Genomic DNA, 20857 nt, shown 5'->3' with positions numbered 1-20857 from the left:
TTATGAGACCTGATAAACTAAGATCAGAAGGAAGGAGGGGAAGCCCTACCCTATCAGCGGACTTGGGGAAGGGCATGGGTGGAGAAAGGAGAGGGAGTGTGGGATTGGGAGAGGAGGAAGGGGGAGCTAAAGGAAAGATACAAAGTGAATAAAGTGTAATTAATAAAATATAAGGAGAAAAAAGAATTCCTTAATGGCAGGAAAAATTAGCTTGCCAGTTGGACTGAGTTCAAGCAGGAAAAGTGTAAAAGCTTCTTTTTCTCATGTCTTTTTACATGGACCAGAAGTTGTGGCCCAGATTTAAGGCAGGTATTTTGATCTCAAATGATCCAGGTCAAATGATCCAGGTTTAGGGTAGATCTTCACACTTCACTTTATCTAATTGAGACTAATTTCTCCTCATAGGTATGTCTAGCTTCTTGAGTTTTAGGTTGATCGCCCATCTGTATTAAAATGATGACCATGATTAGCCATTACAGTTATTCTAAGTGTATGCTACCATAGTGCAAGTGATATTCATGTTGCCATACAAATAACATCCAGAACTTTTATGCCTTAAGAAACAGACTGGTCACCAAGGCATGGTAACAAATGCTTTTAAATCCTACCCTTTGGAAGATGGAGGCAAGAAGATTTGGAATTCAACAGTAGTTTTCATTACATTTTGAGCTCAAATCAGTCTAACTTATTCTTTTGTTTTGTTTTTTATTTATTTATTTTTAATTTATTCACTTTATATCCTGATTGTAGCTCCTTCCCTCATTTCATACCAGAACCACCTTCCTGCTCTCTTCCCCTGCTCCTCTATTCCTTAGATAGGGTAAGTCTTCCTCCCATACCAACTGACCTCAGAGTATCAAGTCTCTTCAGGACTGGCTACATCCTCTTCCTCTGTGGCCTGGCAAGGCTTCCCAATCAAAGGGAAGTGCTGTAGGAGCAGACAAAAGAGTCTAGGTCAGAGACAGCCCCCGCTCCCCTTGTTAGGTGACCCACATGGATATTGGGCTGTTTGTTGGCTACATCAGAACAGGGGTTCTAGGTAATCTTCATGCATGGTCCTTGGTTGTTGCATCCTCAGCCCTCCCCCCACAGGCCCAGATTTGTTGGTTCTGTTGGTCTACATGGAATTTCTGTACCCTCCAGGTCTTCAGAGCACAGGGATCCTGAGATATTTTTTGAGACACAAATACAAACAAAAATTTGGGAAACAAAATTAAATGATAGTGCATGTCTATAACCAATATTTGGTAGGAAGAACTGGTAGGATTGGAAATTCTAGACCAGCTTGGGAAACTTAGTAAAATCTTATCAAAGAAAGAATGAAGAGAAAAGCAGAATATCTATTTTCTCTTGTCTCAGAAAAGAGCATCTTCCCTTGCTGTACTACCAATTCAGATCCTTCCTCCATGTAACATGTGTTCAGTCAACCCCAGTAGGCTCAAATTTTTCAGTCTAATGAAAATAGAATCAGGCTTGATCTAGACCCCAAATATGATTCAATCTGAGGGAAATATCTCTCCTACTGAGTGCACATATCATCATTTGTAATACTATTCCCTAAAATGGGAACCAAGGATTCATGGCTACTTATGTCTTCAAAAAGAAACATTAAAGATATGCCTAGAGCTTTTAGTGATGTCAGGAACCAGGGACACATTCAAATAAAAAACAAGGAAACAAAAGAAGTGTCCAGATCTGGGTATATTTAAACAATAAAATAAATAAAACCATATCAAGGCATGATCCAATTGCTTCTGCTGATCTAAATGAGACTGAAAGAAACATGAATAGAGCTTCAAGATGGCTCAGTAACTAAAGATGATTACTGCCAAGCTCAGCAAACCAAGCTTGAGAATCAGTATTCATATAACGGAAGGAAAAACAAAACCTGAATTTATTCTCTGACTTCCACACATGCACCATCAAATACATGGACACACAAATACATACCCACAAACACACGCACAACAATAAAATAAATACAATAAAATTAGAAAAAGTAAAATAGCATAGATCAAAACAGTTGTAGTACATTAAAGCAGCCGAATTTGAAAGAATACATACTTTGTGAAATAATTGATATAAAATTTGTAACCAAATATGTAGTGAGAAAAAATAGGTCAGTAGTTGCCTAGGAATGGATGTTGCAGAAAGGGTGGATTTTAAAGGTATGTACATAATCCCTTTGGGCTGATAGAAATATTTGCCATCTTATCATGGTATGGTTTTATACAAAAAATATCATTTAGGACTTCAAATATATGAAGTCTGTTTTAACTCAAATAGACCTTAAAATATTTTAAGATATAATTTGCCTGACTTTATCTAGAGTTTCTGTCACTACATCACAGTTGTCTCTCTGATTAAGGATGGAACCTATAAAGACAGTGAATAGAGAGAAAGAAATTAATATTAATAAGGCGACTCATTAGTTAGGATCTTTCAGGTTGTGAATCATAATATCAGGTCAGATTTTAAACAATAGACAAAACTATAAAATGACCCATTTTATTGGTATCAAATAATCAAATATTGAAATTTCATGTACTTCAATCCCTAGTAATTTGAATTATTCCACAGGAACTATGATGAAGAAGAACATATAATACACACATTGTATTTAGAGATAGATATAAATCCTTAAAGTGATGAAAAATGACATCTTGCAAGCTGACAGAAAGCAGGCCTCTTATGTTAAGTAAAATTTACAAAGACTCAATAATGCATGAGTTCTTTCTTAAAATAGAAATAGCTTCGAAATAAAGAAAATTTCAGAACTCATCTAAGATAAATCACTATTAATTTTGTACAGATTCATAAAGATACATTTTCTGTTGGGCCAGTGAGATGGCTCAGAAGTTTTAGGTATTTGCCAGCAAGCCTGACAACCTAAGTTTGATGCCTGGAAGCCACATGACCGAAGGACAGAATTAACTCCCACAAGCTATTCTCTTACTCCCATCCATGACTTCACTGACACACACACACAAGATAAGTCAATGCAATCAAAAGATTTTTTTTTCTGCACATCCCTAAATCTTTATAGGTTATATATTTATGTTACATGTATTTCGAGGCAGAGTTTCTTTGTGTAACTCTGGCTGCCCTGGAACTCAGTCTGTAGACCAAACTGGCCTTGAACTCACAGAGATCCACCTACTCCCTGCCTCCCATTTGCTGGGTTTAAAGTTTTGTACCACTTTTGTCTGGGTGACTATAGGTTTCTTAAAAACATAAAAAGAAGATTGTGTCATAGATGTTAATCCAAAATGCCTAATACCTTTATTTTTATTTCCCTTTTCCTTTTGAGAACCCTCACAGGCAAGGAACAGAAATCATTTTGTTTATTTCTTTATACATTATTTTGCTGTATATTTTGTAGACGAATCCAAACTTCTATTATGTTTTTTTTTTATTTTATAAGAACACTTGAAGTGATTCTTAAGTCTAGTCAGGCTTTTACCTGTACAAATATTACATTATTTTATCTATTGACAGTGTTATACAGTAGGTCTGTAGATCTTACCTTGGATTTGAATGCCCATTGATTATCAGTCCTCCATTCTCTCCTTCCTTCCCCACAGCCTCTGACATTCTCATTGTATGACTATTTTAAGCACTGCTCTTCTATGACTGATTTATTTCATGTAGTTCATTCTCAGGTTCATCATGATGTTCTGTATCATAAGATTAGCTCCTTTGCAAAGCCTGCGTAATATTACATGCTTTATCAATTATCTGTTGATGGACATATACACAGACATATTCTCATATGTATGAGGTATGGATTCTCACTCTGCAGTTCCTGGTACCAATTTTTATCTTAGTTACTATTCCATTGCTGTGAAAAGAAACCATTATAAAAGCAACTCTTATTAGAGAAAAGAAAGCATTTAACGGGGGACTTGCTTACAGTTTCAGAGTGAAAAAGTCTATGACTGTCATGGAGATTGGGACTATTACGGGTTTTTCAAACTGCTAAGTGCACTTCAGTGGCACATATTCTCCAACAAAGCCCCACCTTCTATTCTTACCAAACTGGGCACCAAACATACAAATAAAAGAGCCTATGGGGTTGATTCTTATTCAAACCAGCACATACTGTAACTTTCTTCAAAGTTTTTGGAATCCTTGTTCCCATAAACTTTATTCTACAATATACGAGGAACAGAAGTATGTAAATGTTCTATTTCAAGTTTTCCCATAACTTCTCGATATTTACACGAACTTTATAGTTTCCTGTTCAATACAAATTGGCTTTCTTGGCATCCCTTGATTGTCTCAGACAATAGCCTTTGTTCTTCACTCAGATTTCTACTGAGCTATACCCTCCTCAAAAACAAATTCTTTGAATGTGCTATGCAAGAACATAGTTCCTGCCTCTATGTTCTCAGCTCACTTTAATCATTTTGTTCTTTTTTTATGTTTTTGCTTTTTGTTATGCTTTAGTGGAGCAAGTTTTGGAATTTAATTAAAAATTTAAAAAAAACACAAATACTTGATAACTATTGTCTTAAATATCAAGAAGCTAAATAAGCACCTTCTAAAATTGTAAAATGAATGACCATAAATTAAATAGATATAGAAAATTAAACAACAAATTATATTTAAATTTTATATATTTAAATTTAAATATTCAAAATAGCATTTTGAAATTTATCTGTTTTACTTTTTGAGATTACCTCATTTACGTCATCCCTTTCCTACCTTCAAACTCTCCATATACACCTCTTTGCTCCTAGTTCTCTTTCAAGTTCATGTGTTCTTTTATCACTAATTTTTGTCACACACACACACAAACCCCTAAACACATAAATACAATTTGCTCAGTCTGTATTATGCTATTTGTGTGTATATTTGCTGTGAGATTGCCTCTCCTAAGGATGTCAAAATCTACACCAATAAATTCTTACCAACAGGACTGCCCAAACACGATCTGAACAAGGACAACAGTAGTTATGCTAATAACATGGGGGATGGAGACAGAAGGCCTCAACCATACAGATAAAACTACAACCTGATCTCAAGTTGTACTATGGAGCAATAGTAATAAAAACTGCATTGTCCTGGCATAGAAACAGAATGGTGGATGAATTGAATCAAATAGAAGATCCAGAAATAAACCCACATACCTACACATACTTGACAAAGAATCCAAAACAATACATCAGAAAAAAGATAGCATCTTCAACAAATGGTGCTGGTTTAACTGAATGTCTACAAGTAGAAAAATGCAAATAGATCCATATTTATCACTCTGTACAAAACTAAACTACAAGTGGATCAAAGACCTCAACATAAAAGCAGAAACACTAAACCTGTTAAAAGAAAAAGTGGGGAAGAGCCTGGAACTCACTGGTACAGGAGACAACAGAACAACACCAACAGCACAGGCTCTAAGATCATCATTCAATAAATGGTAACTCATGAAACTACAAAGCTTCTGTAAAGCAAAGGCACCGTCATCAGAAGAAAACAACAGCCTACAAATTGGGAAAGGATCTTCTCCAATCCTACATCTGACAGAGGGCTAGTATCCAGAATATAAAAAGAACTTAAGTTAAACACCAACAAACCTAGTAATCCAATTAAAAAAATGGGCACAGTGGTTAGATGCCACGAAGTAGGTGGCAATGCCTTAACCGTATGTGTGTTGTTAGGCCCAAGGGCCTCTTCCATCCTTGCAGCCTTACCAGGCCACAGTAGAGGACAATGCAGCCACTTTTAATGAGAACTGATAGACTAAGATCAGAAAGAAGAGGAGAACCTCCCCTATCAGTGGACTTGGGGAGAGGCATGCATGCAGAAAGGGGAGGGAGGGTGGGATCCGGAGGGTAGGAGGGTAGGAGGGTAGGGCTTATGGGGGGATACAAAATGAATAAAGTGTAATTAATAAAAAATTTAAAAAAAAAGAAAAAAATGGGCACAGAGTTAAACAGAAATTCTCAATAGAGGAATTTCAAATGTCAGAGAAACACTTAAAGAATCGTTTAACATCCTTAGTCTTCAGGGAGATGCAAATAAAAACAACCCAGACATTTCACCTAACATCCATCAGAATGGCTAAGATAAAAAACTCATGTGTCAGCACATGTTGGAGAGAATGTGGAGAAAGGGGACCACTTCTCCATTGTTGGTGGGAATGTGAACTTGTACAAACACTTTGAAAATCAATCTGGTGCTTTCTGTGAAAACTAGAAATAGTGCTACCTCAAGATCCAGTTATACCACTCCTAGGCATATATCTGAAATATGCTCAACTCTACAACAAGGACATTTGCACAACCATGTTCATAGCAACTCTATTTATAATAGCCAGAATCTGGAAACAACCTCAATGTCTGTCAAAGGAGGAGTGGATATGGAAATTGTGGTGTGTTTACACAATGGAATATTGCTCAGCTATTAAAAACAAGGAAATCATGAAATTTGCAGGCAAATGGTGGGAACTAAAAAGGATCATCCTGAGTGAGGTAACCCAGAAGCAGAAAGACACATATGGTATATACTTACTCATAAGTGGCTATTAGACATATAATATAGGATAAACATACTAAAATCTATAGTCCCAAAGAAGCTAAACAAGGAAGCCCCTAAAGAAGATGCTCAATCCTCATTCAGAAGGGTAAATGCAATAGACATTGGAAGCATGAGAAGACAGGGAACAGGACAGGACCCTATCGCAGAAGACCTCTGAATGAATACACTGATAGAGGTATTGAAGCAGAGGCTGAAACTCAGCCAAGCTTTCGGCAGAATGCATGGAATTTTTTGAATGAACAGGGAGTTATAAAGACCTGGAGGGGACAGGGGTGCCTAAAGGGGAACAACAGAGAAAACAAACTGGACCCTGGGTGTCCTGCAAAGAATGACACCCCAAAGAAGGACCATGCATGGAGAGGATCTAAAACCCCAGTCTCAGATGCAGCCCATAGACTCAGTCTCCAAGTGGGGTCCCTGGTTAGGAGTGCAGGAAATTTTTCTGGCATGAACTTGGTGGCACGCTGCCTGATCACTGCCCCCCTTGGTTTGCTGGCAGTGCAGCCTTGCCAGGCCACAGAGGAAGACAATGAACCAGTACTGATGAGTCCTGAGAGGCTAGGGTCAAGTAGAAGGGGAGGAGGACCTCCTATATTAGTAGACTAGGAAAGGGGCATAGGGAAGAAGAGGGAAGGATAGTGGGTTTGTGAGGAGATGAGGGAGAGGGCCACAGGATGGATGCTAAATGAATAATTTGTAATAAATAATAATAATTAATGAAAATGCAAAAAAAGAAAAAAGGAAGAACTAAACACAACTAAGAGCTACTGATTGCAGAAGTAGTATTCCTGAGAAAAGATCATATAAATTCATCACCTAACACCAAACGATTATCCCTGAAAACATATACACACACTTTACACTGTTATAAATACATTTATAAATATCATCACATTTAAGCTTCTACATGCATTTCAGAAGTCAGAAACACAGCCTGTTGAATTATTCAGGAATGTTGGTTAGCTAATAGAAGATTTCTGGCTCCAATACAACACTGGTAGTAAGAGATCAACTCTGTCATGAACAAAACAATCATCTCCAAGTCTTCTATCTTCCTAAGACCATTTTATTTCACAATTTTTCACTCCAACATATTTTCCTGAAATTCATATATATCCCTTATATTGCCTTGTTTCTTCACCTAAAACTGGGCTGCTCAGTCTCCTAGGAAACAGAATTAAATAATCATACTGTGTTGGATAATGTTTTTTTTCCAAAGAAGCTATGAAATGCTTGTATCAGATTGTAAAAGTATTATTTTAATGGAGTTCTTTTTATTTTTATTTTATTTTAATATTAATTTCAGTTTGTACACTTTGTGTGCCTGCTATAGCCCACTATCTCATCCCCTTCCAATCCCACTCTCCCTCCCTCATCTCCTCCCATGCCCCTCTCCAAGTCCAGTGATAAGGGAGGTCCTCCTCCCCTTCCATCTGAACTTAGCCTATCAGGTCTCATCAGGACTGGCTGCATTGTCTTCCTCTGTGTCCTTGTAAGGCTGCTCCCCTCTCAGGGCAATGTGATCAAAGAACCTGTCACTGAGTTAATGTCTCTGTTCCCTTAATAGCGAACCTACTTGGACACTGAGATATGGTGGGGTACATTGGTGCAGGGGTTCTAGGTTATCTCCATGCAGGGTTTTTGGTTGAAATATCAGTATCAGAAAAGAACTATGGGCCTAGATTTCTCAATATTGTTCCTCTCCTTGTGGAGCTCCTGTACCCTCCATGTCTTTTGATCTTCCCCTTCTTTCATAAAATTCCCTGCACTCTGTCCAAAGTTTGGCTATGAGCATCAGAATCTGCTTTTTTTTAATAACCTGCTGGGTAGAGTCTTTCAGAGATTCTCTGTGGTTGGCTCCTGTCCTGTTCCCTGTTTTCTCCATCTTCCTATGTCCATCCCATTTGTCTTTCAGAGTGAGGACTGAGCATATTACCCAGGGTCCTCCTTCTTGCTTAGCTTCTTTGGGTGTTCAGATTTTAATAACTTATTCCTATATTATATGTATAATATCCACTTATAAATTAGTATATGCCATGTGTGTCTTTCTGCTTTTGGGATACCTCACTCAGGATGATCTTTTCTACTTCCAACCATTTGCCTGCAAATTTCATGATTTCCTTGTTTTTAATTGCTGAGTAATACTCCATTGTGTAAATATACCAGAATTTCTGTAGCCATTTCTCAGTTTTGAGGAACATCTAGGTTGTTTCCAGAATCTGGCTATTACAAATAAAGCTCCTATGGATATATTGAGCAAATGTCCTTGTTGTGTACTTGAGCATATTTTGGATATATGCCGAAGAGTGGTATAGCTGGATCTTAAAGAATCCCTATTACTAGTTGTCTGAGAAAGCACCGGATTTATTTCCAAAGTGGCTGTACAAATTTACATTCCCGCTATAAATGCGGTAGAGTTACCCTTTCTACTCGTCCTCTCTAGTATGTGTTGTCACTTGAGGTTTTGGTCTTAGCCATTCTGATGGCTTGAATTTCTTTCTTCAGAGACTTGAAGGTTTTTTTTCAAACAGGTGTTTCATTACCTTGGTTAGAGTCACACCAATGTACTTTATTTTATTAGTTGCTATTGTGAAAAGTGTTGTTTCCCTAATTTCTTTCTCAGCCCTTTTGTCTTTTTTGAGTATGTATACAGTCACATTGCCGAAGGTGTTTATCAGCTGAAGGAATTCTCTGCTTGAATTTTTGTAGTCACTCATGTATACTATTATATCATCTGCACATAGTGATACTTTGACCTCTTCCTTTCTGATTTGTGTCCCCTTGATCTCCACTTGTTGCCTTATTGCTCTAGCTAGGACTTCAAGTACTATGTTGAAGAGATACGGAGAGAGTGGGCAAGCTTGCCTTGTCCCTGAGTTCAGTGGGATTGATTTAAATTTCTCTCCGTTTAGTTTGATGTTGGCTATAAGCTTGTTGTATATTGTCTTTACTATATTTAGGTATGTACCTTATATCCCTGACCTCTCCAAGACTTTAAACATGAATGGGTGTTGGAATTGTCAAATGCATTTTTGTCATCTAAGAAGATGATCATGTGATTTTTCTATTTTGGTTTGCTTATATGGTGGATTACATTGATGAATTTCCCTGTATTTCGCCACCCCTGCATGCCTGGGATGAATCCTACTTGATCATAGTGCATGAAATCTTTTATGTGTTCTTGGATTTGGTTTGCAAGTATTTTTTTTTTTTTTTTTTAGTATTTTTGAATCAATATTCCTAAGATAGATAGATCTGAAGTTCTCTTTTATTGTTGGGTGTATGTGTGGTTTACGTATCAAGGTGACTATGGCTTCAGAGAATGAGTTTGGTAATGTTCCTTCTGTTTCTATTTTGTGGAATACTTTGAGGAGTATTGGAGTTAGCTCTTCTTTGAAGTTCTGGTAAAATTTTGCACTGAAACCATTTGCCCCTGGGCTTTTTCTGGAAGGATACTTTTGATGACTGCTTCTATTTCCTTGAGGGATATAGAACTATTCACCTGACCTTGATTTAATTTTGGTAAATGGAATGAATCAAGAAATTTGCCCATTTCTTTTAGATTTTCAAATTTTGCGGGGTATAGGCTTTTGTACTAATCCTAATGCTTGTTTTGATTTCCTTACTGTCCGATATTATGTCCTCCTTTTCATTTCTGATTTTGATGATTTGGAAAGTGTCTTTCTGCTTTCAGTTAGTTTGGCTAAGGGTTTGTCTATCTTGTTGATTTTCTCAGAGAATCATATTTTAGTCTCATTGAAGCTTTGAATTGCTTTCTTTGTTTCTAAGTCATTGATTTCAGCTGAGTTTGATTATTTCCAATCCTCTACTCCTCTTGGGTATGTCTGCTTCTTTTTTACTCTAGGGCTTTTAGGTGTGCCATTAAGTTGCTTATATAAGATGTCTCCAACTTCTTTCTGGAGGCATTAAGTGATATGAACTTTCCTCTTAGCACTGCTTTCATTGTATCCCATAAGTTTGGGTAAGTTGTGCCTTCCTTTTCATTGAATTTTAGGAAGTCTATAATTTCTTTTTTCATTTCTTCCCTAACCAAGGTGTCATTGAGTAGAGAGTTGTTTAGTTCCCATGTATATGTAGGCTTTTTAATATTTCTATTGTTGTTGAGGTCTAGTTTTACGTCATGCTGGTCTGATAGCATGGATTATTTCGATCTTCTTGTATCTGTTGAGGCTTGCTTTGTTCCCAACTATATGGTCAATTATTGAGAAGGTTCCGTGAGGTGCTGAAAAGAAAGTATATATTTTTTAGTTTGTGTGAAAAGTTCTGTATATATCTGTTACGTCCATTGGATTTAGGACTTCTCTAAGTGTCATTATTTCCCTGTTTAGCTTCAGCCTAGGTGATCTGTCCCTTGATGAGAGTGGAGGGTTGAAGTCTCCTACTATTAAGATGTTGGTATAGATGTGTGATTTAAGCTTTAATAATGTTTCATTTACAAATGTAGGTACTATTGTATTTGGTACATAGATGTTCAGAATTGTGGTGTCCTCCTGGTAGATTTTACCTTTGATGAGAATGAAGTGTCTCTCCTCATCTTCTTTGACTAATTTTGGTTGAAAGTTTAATTTAATAGATATTAGGATAGCTACTCCGACTTGTTTTCTGCTTTCATTTGCTTGAAAAACATTTTTCCAGTCCTTTACTCTGAGATAGTATTTATCTTTGTTGCAGAGGTGTGTTTTTTGGATGCAGCAGAATGTTAGATTCTGTTCCTGCAACCATTCTGTTATTCTTATATTGGAAAGTTGTGTCTGTTGATGTTGGTAAATAGTGACCAATGTACTGTTTCTGACATGAAGTCAGTGGCTGTCTCTTTGACCTTCCCCCTCCCATGAGGGAGGAGCAGACTTGCTAGGCCACAGAAGAGGACACTGCAGCCAGTCCTAATGAGACCTGATAAGCTAGGGTCAGACTGAAGGGGAGGAGGATCTCCCGTATAAGTGGACTTAGAGAGGGGCAGGGAGGAGATGAAGGAGGGAGAGAGGGATTGGGAGGAAATGAAGGAGGGGGCTACAGCCTGGATACAAAGTAAGTAAATTGTAATTAATATAAAATAATAAAAATTATTTAAAGAAACAAATTTATTAAAAATAAACAAAACTAGCTATATGCTACCTTCAAAAATTATGCAGAAAACCATCAATTTCTCAAAATAAGAAAAAATAGTGACCAATGTATGTTTGTTCCTTTTATTGTAGAGTTGGTGGTTTTACTGTATTTCTGTGCTTGTATTCTTTTAAATTTTTGTTTTGAAGTTATCTATATTCTAAGTTTTCTTGGATGTAGTTGTTTTCGTTTGATTGCAGTTTTCCTTCTTGTATCTTCTGTAGGGCTGTGTTACTGTGTAGATATTGTTTAAGTTTAGTTTTGTTATGGGATATTTTGCTTTCTCTACCTATGTTGATTGAAAGCTTTGCTGGGTATAGTAGTCTGTTTTGTCATCTGTGGTCTCATTGAATCTACATGGCATCTGCCCAGGCCCTTCTGGCTTTCATAGTTTCTGTTGAGAAGTCTGGTGTGATTCTGATAGATCTACCTTCATATCTTACTTGGCCTTTTCCCCTTGGTGCTTTTAATATTTTTTCTTTGTTCTATAGAATTAGGGTTTTGGCTATGATGTGACATGAAGAGTTTCTTTTCTTGTCTACTCTATTTGGTGTTTTGTATGCCTCTTGTATGTTAATGGACATCTCTTTCTTTAAGTTGGGAAATTTTTCTTCTATAATTTTCTTGAAAATATTTTCTGGACCTTTAAGCCTGGAATCTTCTTTTTCACCTATTTCTATTACTCTAAGATTTCATCTTTTCATGGCATCCTTGATTTCTTGGATGTGTTCTGTTTGGAACTTTTCCAATGTTACTTTTTTGTGTGAGATGTATCACTTTCTGCAATTGTGTCTTCAGCACTTCAGATTCTCTCTTCCCTCTCTTACATTCTGTTGGTGATGCTTAACTTTGTGGTTCCTGATCTTTTCTCTAAGTTCTCCTGCTCCAGGGTTTCTCTGTTTTTGTTTTCTTTATTGATTCTAATTCTGTTTTCATTTTGTGTACCATTTCCTTCATCTGTTTGAAGGTGGATTCCTGATTTTCCATGATAGCCTCTATTTTTTTTTTGTTTCCCCTTTATATGCAACTTATTGTGCCTCTATTCGTTTGGCTGTATTTGGCTCTATTTCTTTGAGAGGTTAGTTAATTTCTTCTTCATGTGCCTCTAATATCTGGATAAGTATAGAATTGTGATCATTTCGTGTTTCTAATGAATTAGTATGTCCACTGATTGTTTTTTTTTTTTTTTTTTTTTGGTTGCTGGTGAAGTCAATGATGTCCTGATTTTTGTTCGATGTGTTCTTACACTGACCTCTAGCCATCTGCATTTCAGTAACCTTCACTGTTTGTTCCTGGCATCTGTACTTCAAACTGGCTCTGTTTGTCTCTGGTATCTGGAGTATTCTTCAGGAAGCTGACAAAGGTCCACTGGTTTGAGAGTAGATGTTAGTGTTTCAGCTGTAGCTAAGAGAGGATGGTTCCAGGTGCAGGTGCACTAGCATGGGCATATGTGTGGAAGTGTGCCTTGAAGGAGAAGATGCTAGAGCATGTAGATGAGTGGAATCGTTGGCTTAAGCACAGGAGTGGGTGCAGGTGCTGGTGTTGTTATTGGGCATAAAGCTCATATGCAGGTGCCCTGAGTACCTCTGTGGCTTACAGGCCTGTCTTGCTGTCCTCCTAGTATTCAGAACTGTCTAGGCTCCAGGAATTGTTTGCCTGGTCTCCACAGGTAGACCCACAGAACAGGGGCTTCAATGTTAGAATGTTCTCCCAAGAATTCCTGTTTTGCCCAGAGTGGTTGTGTTGGTGGGAAGGATCTGATGTCTGCCTGCTAGCGTAGAGGAATCCTGAATCTGGGGTTCTACATGCACTCCCTTTTAGGTGCACTCACTTGCTAGCAGGCCTAATTAGAAATCACCTGGTTTTCCCTGTTCTCTACTCTCAGATTTGGGACTGCAGGAGCAAATGTGAGTATAAGAGAGCTGTCAGCTCAGTGGTTTTCATTGTTTGTCCACTGGGCAAGGAGATCCTTATTTGGTATAGCCAAGTCTGTTGTCTCAGTCATGGAGCATGGAGGATCCTATTAGGGCTAGCTGCCACCCAGACACAGACACTGTAGACCTTGGAAGCTGGTACACCCGTCCCCTGAGAGGCCCTGGGAGGCCCATATAGCTGTCTGCCACTGCTGCACAGCTGGTAGTCCAATACAATAGCCTTCTGGGAGATTCTGTGATGTCCATACAGTTGCCTGTAGACCTGGGATGCTGTTACAGCCTCCTGCTGGGAGACCCTGGGAGGTCCATACAGCTGCTTCCTGCTGCAACAGATTTGAGAGAGTGTAATAGTATCCTTCTGATTTCCCCTGGGAAGCCTTTATGGCTGCCAGTAGATCTGAGAGGCCTGTACAGCAGCCCGCTGGGAGGCCCATACAGCTGCCCACCACGGCTGCAGAGCTGAGAAGCCTGCCCCTGTTGTCTCAGTTTTTCAGCAGGGAGGGCCATACTTAGAGCAGCTGGTACTGTATGCTGCCTCTGATGGGGAGATTGATCCATGTTTGTTTCAAGGGGAAGTGCAGGGTGGTTGAATATTCCCCTCTTTCTGTCCACAGTGATGTTTGCAGAGGACCTGGATCCAAATGGTCTCAGCTGATGTGTTGTCCCCTCTTACCCAGGAATCCTCAATGTTGATGTTCTGGCTTCAGCAGCCCCTCCACTCACTTATTTTGGAGTTTTGGATCCTGTGCCCCTCAGATATGGTGTGCATTGGTTGCCACCATCTTGGATCTCTAAATGGTGTTTTATTACATAACTATAAGGTAACTAAACAGGAACCTAAATGTAGCATACTAAATCTGGCAGATTAATAGTAATCAGTGTTCCAGACACAAGTACTGTGTGCCAGACACATTACCCAAATGACATTATTTCATTCCTTACAACAAACCCATTTGATAAGATCACAAATTGACTCTCCTTGTCTTTACATTCCACAGATGGTAAAACTTAAAGAAAATTATCATTGTATTTTCATAAACTGCATTTAATTTTAGAGACATTTACATTCTTTAATATTACATCATTCCTGTTGTTGTCATTTAATAAAATTAAAATTAGAAACACACACCCAAGATCTGGAGTGTCTTCATGTAATTAATAAGTGTATTACTTCAACAAACTATAAATTTAACTGTAGAGAGCAGGTTTTGACTGAATACAGAAAGACTGATACACCCACAAAAGCTAGTTCTTAGAGATGAAAATGATCCCAAGCTTTCAGGGGGTAGTAAAGGTGCATGAATGGGTTTGGAAAGCTGAATGTGGTGGGATGCTTCTTTCTGATCTTAAAGGGGTTGTAACCTGCTTGAACTCTATAGTCCTTTTGTTGAGGACTACTTTAGTTCTTAGCATAATTATGGCTCCTCTGTTAATGTCTGCTGTAACCTTTAATATATCAGAAGCCATATTGTTTTCAAAGGTCTCTATTGTTTCACTTCTCAAACTTTGAATACTTTGTTACCTGGATACTCTATGAAGTTCCTCAACTGCAGAACCAATCAAATTAAAAGTGAGTTAGAAACACTTTATGGAGCTACTCAAAATGATGTAATGTTACTTGTTCCATCTGGATACTTGGTTGCATTTTTTGTTACCTGGTTGTTACCTACTTGCAGTTTGTTTCCTATACCTGGTTACAGTTTTGCTCCCTAGTTGTTACATAGTTATGCTTTTTTTTTTTTTTTTTTTTTTTTTTTAATAAACTTTTTTTTACATCCTTCCTATTTTTTTTTTTTTTTTTTTTTTTATTTTTTTTCCCTTTTTTTTTAATTTTTTTTTTTTTTTTTTTTTTTTTTTTTTTTGTACAGAAAACCTGTTTTAACAGCAGACCAAGACTATAGTTTGGCTCTTGTGTCCAGATTATGGCCCTGACCAGTCAGTTTCTGTTTAGTGTTCAATAAACCTGTTGAGTTGAGTCTGGTGTCTAAGTGGTCATTGAGCAGCTATTCCTGAATTTGTAACAACATTCAGAGACTGGGGCAAGAGGATTGTTAAATTTGCACCAGCCTGAACCACAGAGCAAGGTCCTAGATAAAAGGCAAAACAAGAGTAACCCACCAACAAATCAGATGAAAGCAAAAACAAAAAGCAAAACCAAAACCAAACCAAAAAGCAAAAACAAAACAAAGCAAACTGTTATGCCTAGATGGTGAGACTTCCAAAGAGACCACCAGGAACATGAGTCCCATGCAAACACACGAGAGCAATATTCAAGCTAAGCTCTAGCAGTCAAGCGTCCCTGAGGCAGTAGGTTAGAAAGAGTGGCCTTGAGTCTCAGGAGGGCAGAGTTTTTAAAGGGAAAAAAAAACAAAATCACTTCCCCCTGAGGGGGGAGCAGCCTTATCAGGCCACAGTAGAGGACAATGCAGCCACTTTTGATGAGAACTGATAGACTAAGATCAGAAAGAAGGGGAGAACCTCCCCTATCAGTGGACTTGGGGAGGGGCATGCATACAGAAAGGGGAGGGAGGGAGGGTGGGATCGGGAGGGGAGGAGGGAGGGGCTTATGGGGGGATACAAAATGAATAAACTGTAATTAATAAAAAAAATTTTAAAAAAATTAGAAAAAATGAATTAAAAAAACAAAAGCTGGAAATTCTAAGTCATGTTGTTACAGAGTTGGGTAAGATTGGGTGGGGGCTTCAATGAGTAAGAAGACCTTTAGACTGATTGTTTCAAGCCACCTGATCAAATAGCAAGATATCTGTATAATAGCCTTTTGGGTGGAGGACCCATTAACACGTTCTGTGGTATTTATGACAACCTATGGGGTAGAGACCTTATTAAAATTATTTATTAACACATTCTGTGGTATTCACAACAACTTGTGGGGTATGGGGACAGGTGTTTTTTCTTGGAATTTGAAGGTGGGGGCCAAGTCACTCCAAGGACAGTCAACTTAAGATAGAGTCTGAGAAACAAAATGGAGTTAGACCTGTTATTTTCAGTTCTTCATTACCCCTTTTTTTTCTGGTAACTAGGGAGGCCAATCTTGGGCTTCTTGGAGATCTGATAGCTGAGTACTGAGTTGTTGATACTGGGATCTTCATACCATTAACTGAATAATTCCCAGTCTTTGGTTTATATATTGTAATAGCTTATTAAGAATGCAAAGCCCAAAGGGTAACAACACCAGCAGAATGAGGAGGGGTCCTTTTATAGTGGAAACCAATGTTAACCAGGGAGAAGCATTAGAACATGATTGGAACCAAATTTGGGATTGTTACCTTTTTTGCCTTTGTAAGCCTTCTCGTACTCTGGCCATAGAATTTTTAACTATACCTGAGTGATCCATGTAAAAACAAAATTTTTCTTTAAGGGCTGCACAAAGTACCCCTTGCTGTTGGAATAATAGGTCTAATCCTCTTCTAATTTGAAATACAGCTTCAGCCAAAGAGATCAACCCTGCAAGTAGGAGATGGCAGTCTCTAATCTACTGATGTCCTCATCTATAGATTCCCTAAGTTGGCTGTAGTGTCGATCGTGGAGTACCAAGGAAGAGATTCCTGTTCTGGTCCCTGCAGCCCCTAACCCCAGGATGACAGCCAAAATTAAGGTAGAGATGTGTTCCCTCTTTGCCCTGACATGCAGATCCATTAAGGTAGAGGCAGAGTCCCAGAAGGACACAAAGTTTTCTCCACTGTGATAGGTTAAACAGGGAACTAGCTATACCAAGATGCAGAACTGGCCAGGAGAGTGTAACAGCTAACCATGGGCACAGAGAGTAAATCCTGTTGAACAAGCTCACCAGTATTGGCAGGAGGGATCAGAAACTTAGTCTTCTCAGAATCCATGAGGCTCTGGGTTAGATTGCAGAACACTTTATATTCCTCAGCAACATTCTCTATACATAACACTCCTGTTCCCTGGTCTTCAAGTGACTGGAGTTTGAGTATGGCGGAGGAGGGTTGCTGCCATCTATACAGACTATGGTTATCAGAGAAAGTATAGTTACCCATTGTGGAGATACCATCATAATAGGGGGTTTTGCATTGTAGCATAACAGGACTAACATAACATAGCATAACAGGTTAAATCAGGCTTAGACCCATGAATAGCTTTGTAAGTATGTACCATGAGATACCATAAGGGATTAGTATCAGTACCCTGTGTGTAAAAAGTGGTCACAGGTTTAGTAGTGTCCCTGGTTGTAGGCATTTGTTTAGGTTTAGATGTGACCACTGAAATTGTGGGACCCTTGAGTATAGAAGCTGGTTTGGGTACTAAGGTTGAGTTCAGGCCTAGTCTCCGAGAGGTGGTCAGGACCAGACTCATGGTTAAGAAAACCCAGATGATTCCTCCATCATCGTATCCATGTTTGTACAGTCGGATACAAAAGTTTTTACCTTTTTCCCAATTGTAAGATTTTCCTAGCTCAGTAAAGGTCGCCTTGAGTTGGTTACACGGCTGAATGTATTCCTTCAGTTGAATCACTCCTGAATAACCACAGTTTGATTCAAGATACTTCTGGATATCTACTAAGGCCTCCAGCTTTGGTTGATGAAGCCAGGGGCCCTGCGTTTTACATCCCCAACTAGCACAGAAATAGTCCCAAGACAGATGCCCACATTTATGTTTCTGCCAAGGTGGGCCATAATAAGTTGAAAGACATACATAGTAAGGAACTTTTCCTACCCTCAAAATACCTCCCTCCCCTTGCATTGGGAATGATTTGTAAGAGATCAAAGCTAAGCTCAGGAAGCCAAATTCTGCTGGAAACCACCTTTGAGATACTAGTAATAATTGTTCCATAGTCATTCTTAAGCATCCAGGCATGATTGTAAGGGTTATGTGGGTTCTGGTCAGTAGTATATATGGTTAGAAGTCCTGAGAGAGCTAAGATCTGGAAAACTTGAGTTTTAAAGGGTTGCTTCCACAATGAACTTACCATTCTGGTTCTATAGGATTCAGATAGTCCTTTATGGTAGAGAAAGGGTTGGCTGGTCTGGCGTGATTGTAATGTATCCATGCAGCAATCCCATCCACCTTAAGAACAGTTGGTGTGGTCAGCATAATCTTGTAAGGTCCTTTCTATTTGGGCTCAAGTGTGCCTTGGTGAAACCTCCTCACATACTACCAGTCTCCTGGTGGGAACTTATGTGGCTGTGGAACTGGGCCTGCCTCATAAAGGGCACACAATTTAGGCCAAACATATTGATGACTCCCTTGGTTTGCTCTAACTCTGAATCATCATCATTTAGTACTGCAATAGCTCCAGATTGCAGGTTACATAAAATGGGACCTGGAACACCATACATAATCTCAAATGAGGTGAGCCCCATCTGGTAAGGATAATTCTTCACCCAGTAGAGGGTAAATGGAGGAAGCATCACCCAGTCCCTAACAGTCTCTAAGTTTAATTTAGTTAAGGTCTGTTTTAGCGTTCTTTTCATTCTCTATATGTGTTCTGAGCTTTGGGGTCTATAAGGACAATGCAGTTTCTAATATGCCCCTTGCTATGTCCTGGCTTACTTTGGACATGAATGCTGGTCCATTATCTGACCCTATCATGTGAGGAAGTCCATACCTGGGTAAGATATCTTCCAAAAGTTTCTTGGAGACTACCTTTGCTGTTTCAGTCTTGGTCAGAAACACTTCTGTCCATCAGAAAAGCTATCCACAAACACTAGCAGATACTTGTAGACATATTTTCATGGCTTGATTTCTGTAAAATCAAGTTCTCAATAGGCCTCCTGTCTCTTACCTAATAGCTGAGAGCCTGGCTTTTTGGGATTACCAGAGGCATTAGTTAGTTGGCAAGCTTTACAGTTTGTCACAATGTCTTCAAGGGTTTTCTTTATGTTATTGAGAGTCACTGTAGATTTTCTGATTACATCTGCCATTCTTCTGGTGCCCATGTGGGTGACTGTGAATTTTCTTAAAAATGGTTCTTGTTAAAGAGTTAGGTAATATTACCTTATCTTCAGCAGATCGCCACCAGCTCTCCAAACATTGACTTGTGGGCAGGCTCTTAGCCCATGTAATTTCTTTCTCAATATAGACTGGTTGTTCCAGCAAGTTGGGGCTGGGTGGTTCTGGTAGAACAGTGGGTAGAAGAGAGAGGGTAGTTTCTCACAATGAGGCTGCCCCAACCATCTGATCTACCAAATTATTTTCTTTGACTGTAGAGGAGGTTCCCTGTTGATGTCCTGGTAGTGGATGATAGCCAATCTCTTAGGTAACCAGAGTGCTTGGAGCAGTTTCAGAATCTCCTCTTTATTTTTGATGGTCTTTCCCTCAGCAGTGAGCAGGCTTCGTTATCGGGAAATGGAACCATGCACATGGGCTGTGGCAAAGGCATACCTATTATCCATGTAGACATTGTCTGCCAAATCCTTTCCCAAAGTTAGGGTCTTGGTCAAGGCTATCAACCCAGAATTCTGTGCAGAGGTTCCTGTGGGGAAAGACTGGGACAAAATTACCTCTTTTTCAGTAGTTACTGCTGCTCTGGCTTTTCTCTGGACCTCTGCTTCCATCTGTGTACTGATTGTAATTGGTCCCGGTCAGGTGGATATCCATCAGGTCTGGCCTGGTGCTGTGCAGTTCATCCAGTATCTCAGTTCAGTCATGTAGAGGGGTTCCAAGTCTGGGTCTGGTAACAGAGTCATCAGATTCAGGGAAATAGGCAGCTGGAAACTGACTCTGTTAGGGCTTACCAGTAGGGTCTGATAATGAGTCATTCTGGCATTACTAAGTCATAGATCTGGAGGTTGTTTTAGCACTCCTTCAAAGGCATGTGCAGTGGTAACAATTAGGTTTTGCCCCAGGGTGAGCTTGTCTGCATCCTTGACCAATAAGGTGGTGGCTGTGATGATGTACAGGAAAGGGGGTCATGTGGCCACAACAGGGTCCAACTGTTTGGACAGGTATGCTACTGACTCCAATGTTTGAGTCAGAACACCCTTAACAATCCCTTTTCATTCATCCACAAACAGGTGAAAGGGCTTAGTAATGTCTGGCAATCATAAGGCTGGTGCCGACAACAGTGCCTGCTTCAACTTATCAAGGCTGTTTGTTGTTCCATGGTCCAATTAAAGTTCTCAGTCTCTTTTGTGACTTTGTCAAGGGGCTTAGCTATTTCTGCAAAGCCTGGGATCCAGAGCTTACAAAATCCCATCCACCCTAGGAACTGTTTTACTTGGTGATGACTGCTTGGGACTGGAATTCTCAGAACAGTCTCTTTTCTGGTCTTGGGG

The 20857-nt window shown here is 39.0% G+C and overlaps 1 pseudogene; it reads right to left on the bottom strand.

Moving 5' to 3' along the window:
- Nucleotides 1–5592: 5592 nt before the first annotated feature.
- On the bottom strand, nucleotides 5593–5684 carry LOC129674925 (U6atac minor spliceosomal RNA; annotated as a pseudogene).
- Nucleotides 5685–20857: the final 15173 nt, after the last annotated feature.

This window comes from Psammomys obesus, unplaced genomic scaffold (assembly GCF_907164565.1).
Source record: "Psammomys obesus unplaced genomic scaffold, mPsaObe1.curated_primary_1811, whole genome shotgun sequence".
Classification (NCBI taxonomy): Eukaryota; Metazoa; Chordata; class Mammalia; order Rodentia; family Muridae; genus Psammomys; species Psammomys obesus.
This window is presented reverse-complemented; position numbering and strand designations above follow the sequence as displayed.